Genomic DNA, 7,881 nt, shown 5'->3' on the forward strand with positions numbered 1-7,881 from the left:
ACTGCAAAAATTGCAAATGTATGGTCAAAAAAAGTAAAAAAAAAAATTGGAAAATTTTGAAAGAGCGTTTTTCATTTTTATTAAGGAATAATGCAAAAAATGAGAAAATTAGAAATATATTATCTACCGTTGCAAATGGCGTTGTCTCCACCGCCGTTATGGGGGGAGGAGGATGAACTCGTAAATCCTTTGATACACTGCACATAGGCAACTTATCCAAAAAAGCTATTTCAAAAATTTTAATCATTTACAATTTTTTTATTACACTTTCACTATGGAACAATGACTATTCGCCGCTTAAAACTGTTACGAACATTGAGGTGCAAATCAGCCATCACTTTCATAGAAATTATGACTTGAGTATCAACTGTCGCTTTTATTTAATTCTCGATAAAAGTGACAGGTGATTTGCACCTCATGTTTCATAACAGTTTTACGCCGTGAATGACCATTATCTCAGTGAAAGCGCAATACAAAAATTGTTTTAATGTGTAATAAATTTTGAAAGAGCCTTTTCTGGATCAGTTGTGTGTGTGCAGTCTGCCAAAGGATTTAAGAGTTTATCCTACTCCCCCCCCCCAATGACGGTTGACATGACGCCATTTGCCATAGTAAATAATAAAATCTAATTTTTTTTATTAGTTGCATTATTCCTGAATAAAAATTGAAAACGCTCTTTCAAAATTTTCCATTTATTTTGTACTTTTTTCAAAGTACGAGACCGATCGCGCGCTATAATTGTAACAATCATAATTGAAAATCTCAAAATTAAATTAATCATCATGAATTAAATTTGCCGCCTCAGACGACTGGAGCCAATGAGGAATAAGCGTGACAGACTTGCGAGATATCGATACTTATCGACTTTGAGTGTATGTTCTTTTTAGAATAGGAACATCTGACTTTTTTACGGCTTTCTACATCATGCAAAACCGAATAGAAATTTCCAGATAAAAAAATTGGAACAAAAAACTCTAGATAACATTCGAAAGCTAATCTAATCGGGCCTTAACGTTGAATTATTCTCAAATAAACATTAAAATTATTATAGAAATAATTTTGCTCCCTTGCGTATTGAATATGTCAACATTACCCAGAAAGGAATTCTGCACGTAAATAATATCAGATGCTACGTACTGACTTTCAGTCAATTATGCGGATTTTCAAATAAATTTGATTCTGAAAGCAGCTCATAAAGAATGATCGGTAAATAAATAATTGTCGTTAGAAGCCTGGAAGTAATTTTTTGTCATTCCGGCCGTGAGGCAGCGCTTCACGGACGCTGCGCTCCGCTCCGCGTCCGTGAATCTCTGCCTACGGCCGTCATAACAAAAAATACTGTTCGTCATACGGCCAAAAAAAACTTTTCTAGCCCATATGATTGCAGCCCTCGCCTTCGGCTCGGGCTGCAAACTCATATTCGCCAGAAAAGTTTCTTTCGGCCTAGTGACGAAATATACTATTTCGTCACTGAGGCCTAATAAGTGGTACTTACGGTGGCTGTGTTCAGGGGGGGAGGGGGGTAAATGGCGTTTAGTGGGACGACACCGTAAAACGAGACCAGGTATGGTAAGTGAGGCTTACCAGTCCTTGGTTCGTAAAATCATCTGGCCAATATAGCCGTGGCTTGGGGTGTGCAATTGAGCGATTCTGTGTACCCTGTCGGTAACAGAAGAGGTGGAATGCCATCATGTTTATTCTTTTTTGGGAGTTTTGGTCGAAAAAAAATTGTGTTTCCCTTTTACGGAAAAATCTTTCATCTTTTCTGGGAGAAGAGAGTACTATCATCCTATTTCTTGTGAATCCAATTTTTTCAACATATTTCATTTCCTTTTTTTTCTTTTAAAATGTTGGAAAACATTATGATTAAAACTCCACTGATTTAAAAAAAAGTCTTTTGATGTTCTCCTATGTATGGAAAAAATTACATAGGAAAACCTAGTCAATTCGCTAGAAAATTATATTGAATTTCTATTGAACTTTCCACTAGTTTTTGGCCGATTCTGTTGAAAAATTCAGCAGCTTCACTAATTTTTTATATTTTATTTCGTGAGGAGGAAAGTTAAAAAAAAAACATTTTTTGAGTATTCGTACTTATATTTGTTAATTATTAATGTTCATTTTTGCGGCAAGGCAATTCTAATTTTCTTCGAAGTATTTTTTTTTCATTGTTTCATTATGTTTTTTACAATGGGCGGGCTCCGACACCCCCCAACCACCCCGCCAGGGGCTGCGCCCCCTGGACCCCGCTCCTGCACCACCACCCCGCCCCTCCCCGTTGTGGGCCTTCGTGACAAAAAATAGTGTTATTCCGATGGAAGCGTCGGTTTGTGAGTCGTGTGAGTTTTGGCACTTGCCTCTACTCTAGTGTATTATAAATGTAACATTCTAGTGGTGACTCGATGTCGTCTGCTCTATTCAACGTGAGTTATCCGGCTCCTAGTCACTTTTTCGTTGAAATTAGCAAAGAAGCTACAACATGTGAAGACAACAGCAATTTCCCATTTCCTTTGAGATATTCTCTTGCTTCGGAATCCTTTTTGAAGATTGAAGAGAAGTATATGAAATGAAAAAAATTGAAGCGCTTAAATTGAGGAATGTGTTAATAATAGTTGATAAAACCTAATTTGAATTGCTTCCGAGTGGAGACTTTGTAATCGTTGATTTTGACAACCTTCTGATTTGGCCCGGAAATTGCGTAGAATATCATGAAACGTGAAGATATGATGTTTTTGGAAAAAGTATGTATGTATGTCCGGATGTGAGTGCGAATTTTTTGGAAAATTTTTATAAATCAATCAGATGGTCATAAGGATAGTGGAGAAATAAAGTCAAGAGCTTGATAAAGCTAAAATATTTAGCGAAACTTCTCACTATGACAATTTAATCGATGTTGTGAACTTATTTCTACACTATCCCTATAAACATCTGGTCGATTTATATCTATTGGAGATGAAAGCCACTATTGAATTTTTACGGATTTTTATATAAAATAGACTCAAGTTGAAGTAGAAAATTTGGTCAAATCAATGGTATTACTTGTTAGCCCTTCTGGGCGCAATTTCAGCTCAATCTATTCGAGAAACTCTTTTTTCCTCAATATCTCGAAAACATCGAGACTGAATTGGCTTTTTTTGAAGTCAACTATTCGTTGTGATAATATCTGTCAAAACAAATTATAATATTGCTATGTAACTAGGGAGTTTGGTAATAATCGGCATTTTTCTTTTTTATGAGAAAATCGTTCACGCACAATAACCACTGAAAAAAGTTAGACATGATATTGAAATGTGGTGAGATTGTAACTCTTATGATATCACAGGATGGGATTGTGGGTAGGCGAAATCGGACAAGTGGCTTAAAAGATATTCAACTTTTTGTGGAGAACTGTTTTGTTCAACATCTCCCAAGCTACTGGTCGCCCTATCAAGTTCATACGAAGTTCATGCAGTTTTCGAGATTTTCGCGTTTTTCTAATTTTTTCAATTGAGCGTTAATGTGGCGTTCCATAATACACGTAACACTTGGAATAAAAATCTGAGATTCTGGCTACTGATTAGTATTATTAAATCACACTTGTGTACAAAATTTTGTGCCGATCGATTCAATACATCCTGGTATGGACCAATTTATCCAAAAATCTTTGTTTTCTAAAAAGTGCCACATCATCATTTTGTCGACTATATTTACTCCTGGGGGCTCATTCTCGACTTGTTTCAATTATTCTCGTACAATTTTAATTAGAAAATGTAATAATTAAAAATCTACAAAATGATCATTTCAAAGCCTTAGATCGAGCTCAGATATTCTGAAAATATACATTTTAAATCCTCAGTTTAAAGAACGAATTTAGGAAAATACTTTGTAAAAATTGTTTCTGGGCTAGTACATTGTGGCAAGAGGTCGACAGGTGAGATATGATAAATGTGAGGTTCCTCGAATGACATAAACCATCCATGATATTTATCTGTAAATTGCAAATAATCGGTTGATGGTGTGGTCGTTAACTGCCAGGTTAGGGGTTGCGTGAATGAGTGACAACCGGAGATCATGAGTAGCCTGCGCGTAAGTCAGTTCGGGGTCAGCGCGCTGGCAATGTATGATGAATTGCCCAAATTGAAGGACACCATGTGTTCGGCGGTACATGTAAAATAATGTTTAAGACGACAAAGTAGAGTGCAATAGTTATTTATCATATATTTTATCAGCTCTTTATTATCAAATTTCGTGAACACTTTAATCAATACTTCACGTTATCAATTATACAGCGAGTTCTAGTGAATTATGGTTAATTATTGAAATCCTGTTCCCTGAACTTTTAACTCAGTTGCTTTCGAGTCACTTGTCGTCAACAGCAATACTGGAGATATTATTGACGTCCCACGGAGTATATATGGGCCTTACAACCCCAGGGAAAGATCACTTTAAAATTCATTCTACTATCGCGTCAATTACCCCATACACCATGAACAGCTTGATTTCAACATTTATAGTAGCACAAGCTATCATCAATAAATAAAACGTCTCGTCATTGCCGTAAATATTCTGATGTGCGTCTTATCTCATAGATAATAAATGTTTTCCATTCATGGGGTATTCAAGAATTCGGGATCTTTTATTCACTTTCTACTGATTTCTGAAGTAATAAAATCATGTTCATGTTTTTTTATGTGAAACAGACGATGCGTACAATCGTACAGTGTTTTTATGTCATTCCTTTTTTATGTTTATTTCTGCATCGTCAGTGCATGAACTAGTTGAATACTTTGAAGATCTCAAATAATCTATTTTTTCAATAACAAATAAGTATGAACACAAAAAATCGAAGGAGTAATGACTCATGAAATTTGGTTTACATGTGAATTTGAGATATTACGAAATTTAGAATAAAATCCTTTAAATTTTCCGAAAACCTAGAAATTCCATGAAATTTATATGAAATCTGAAATGTTTAAAGAAGAAAATCATGAATTTCGTTATGGGGCCATGGAGAATTACGTCACGCATTATTTCATTTTTTAGAGCTCTTTCTATCCCTTCGTCACAAGACGTCGCAAGCATGAATTCTTGTATATTACATCACAAAATCCACAACCCCGTCCTGTAAAAAAAAGATGGATAAAAGTAAACATGAAAACAATATGTTGTAATGTCACAACCTAAACAAGCCCCTTTCCTCCTTCGTCACAAAACGTCACAAACTACAGACCTCCGCTTCTGACAGTATATTGTAATGTCCCCCTATACAGGGTGTTCCAAAATGAAATGTCATCCTCGTGAGGGTAGTTCGGGAGGCTCATTTGGAGACGAAAACTCGAGTATTTTTCATTCCGACGCTTTATTTAAGAGTTATTGATCAAGAAAGCGAAGGTCAGCCGCAAAACACCCTGCCGTGAGGAATCCATATCTTCTCTGTCACTTGAGATGGAGGAATGGAAAAGATGGCAACCGATTGAGCATTCAATGGGCAATAGATCATTATGAATTTTGTTCCTCTATTGATAAAATGGGGTGAGAAAAACTGCGACAAAATTCACCATGACGTAAGAGGCATTTGGATCCAACACGCGATGTGACCCTGAAAATCAAAGTCCACGTAAAAAATCCATTCTTCTCTCTCATTCGATATTCTGTGATGAGATTGGTATTGATGGGACATCCAATGCCTTCGCCTGACCGCATTGAATGGAGGAGACGATATGATTTCTCTAATGGGGAAAAACATTTAACTGACATTTGATTTCTGTTCTTGAAATAAGAACATTAGCTACTTTCTTCATTTTTCGTATACACGGCATCGGGGTTAGTCTTCTAGCCGCCGTTCTGGCCCTTTTGAGAACTTGGCTCATTATGCTTTTTGATTTGAAAACCATAAGCCCCAGTGGACATTTCGCTGAGGTTGTCTGGGTCTAAGACAGTTTTAGATCCAATACTGGTCAGGCTTTTCTGATCTGATTTCCCGGATGCGAACGTAGTCAGTTTCTGAATAGATTATGTGGATCCAGTATGGCTCAGCCAACTGACTGTTCAGTATCCACCTGATTCTCCATATTCTGACCGGCGCCGAGAATGTTGATCCTGCTTTTACTGATTTTTTCCAATCCGTATTCGATTTAGAAATATTTTTCTCATAGATATGCGATGGTGCTCTATGGCCATTTATTTGACATTTCTGACTAGGCTTTTTTTCGTTTCTTTGCATTTTTATAAAACTTCTGCTGTTCAGTAAGAATCAAACAGAACTTTTCCTTGGCGTAGTTTTTTTACGGAAACTTTTGTTTTGGGTTCTTAAAGAAATATTGCAAGTTTTTTCAAAACAACCACACAGTTATTCTCCTGATCTTTTATTTTTGTTTTCCGAAATGTAAATAAAAAGTATTTTTCATTTTTTTCCGCTCTCAAAACAGGAAGTTCTATTGTATTTCAATCCCGTAACTTTTGAGAATTCATTTATGCACGAAACCCAATTGAAAAATATCTGTGGAATTCATCATTCATGCTCCTTATGAATTCTTAATATGAACCCGTTGCTATGGGCGTAATCTTTCAAATATGAATTGGAACATAAAAATAGTAACACCAATGGGAAGCTTGTGGCCGATTTATATTATGTAACTAAGAGTATTTTTCATGTAGCTTGTCATGTTTGCGTTTTATTTAATGGATATAATTCGGTGGTAGTAGGGGGGGGGGGTTGCTTCGTGTACAGATCCACGGCAGCGTCCGGCCCATTTTGTACAGTCACGGTCAAAGCTTTTTCTTCGGCGATACCCTACCATGTATCTCGATTGTTACCAGTGTTATGTCCGGAGATAGATTCAAGCGTTGAAGGACTAGGTTTTAAACCAATGCTAGAATTATTAAGATTTTGATTTATTGGATGAGGCAAATTTCACACTCTTACCTTTCCATTCTTGACGGAAAGTATCTACTGACGGTTCAATTTCGATAAGAGATATTTGAGAGAAGGGAATTTATTCAGGGCTAGGATTCAATTCGAAAAATTTGGAAATCAAGAAATTTAGAGTACCTTTGACAGTTAAATTCAATTTTAATTTAGAATAATCAGTTTACAAAACATGAGTATTGAATTTACAAAAATTGACGGTTAAAACTAATTCAAAACTTCTATCCCTGGAATGATCTGAAGGATCTGATTTTTACTGTTTCTGGAACTTTTGTTACTTACAGTTCGGTCTGGTTTATTACTTATGTATGGCTATGGATCCATGGGTGAATTCGTAATTTCTTCACCAGCAACTAGACTTCTTAGAGGCTGTTATGTTTACTTTCACAAAAACACTTTCTTCCATTCGTACAGTTTATTTATAATTTAAATAATATTGATAAGAAAATAGAATTTAGAGTTTTTTTTTGGTGAGACTGTCCACAACTTCTATCTCCGGATAAAAATCAATTCTTCGTTATTTTATTTTAATCAATAACTATTCCGCGTAACCTCGATTTTGCACCGCTACAGATGAAAAAAGTGAAAAACCGGATCGATTAAATGAACTACTTCTACCAGAATTAACACTGCTCCGCGGTTGATTTCAGACTGATTCGTAATTTTGATTTTGAGAAGCGATTCCATTTGATGGTTACATGCCTTGATTTTTAATTGGAGGAAATTATGGCGTGATTTTTTCCACTTGTTATTCTTTGAGGGGATCGACTGGCCGATTCAGCAATTTTGACAGTGCTTGATTTTGCAAGGGAGGTTCATCGCCCGGTATGTGTCACTCTGTTGCAATGAAGAGTACACTCACCGATGTTGTGAAATATTTCTTGTTTACGCTGCATTTTTGTATATCGCGTTGATGCGGTTGAATTGAATATTTCTTAAGTAGATTTGAGAATAACCGTGAAATTATTTGGAAA

This window comes from Diachasma alloeum, unplaced genomic scaffold, assembly GCF_001412515.2.
Source record: "Diachasma alloeum isolate Michigan unplaced genomic scaffold, Dall2.0 Dall_scaffold_00433, whole genome shotgun sequence".
In the NCBI taxonomy this organism is placed as follows: Eukaryota; Metazoa; Arthropoda; class Insecta; order Hymenoptera; family Braconidae; genus Diachasma; species Diachasma alloeum.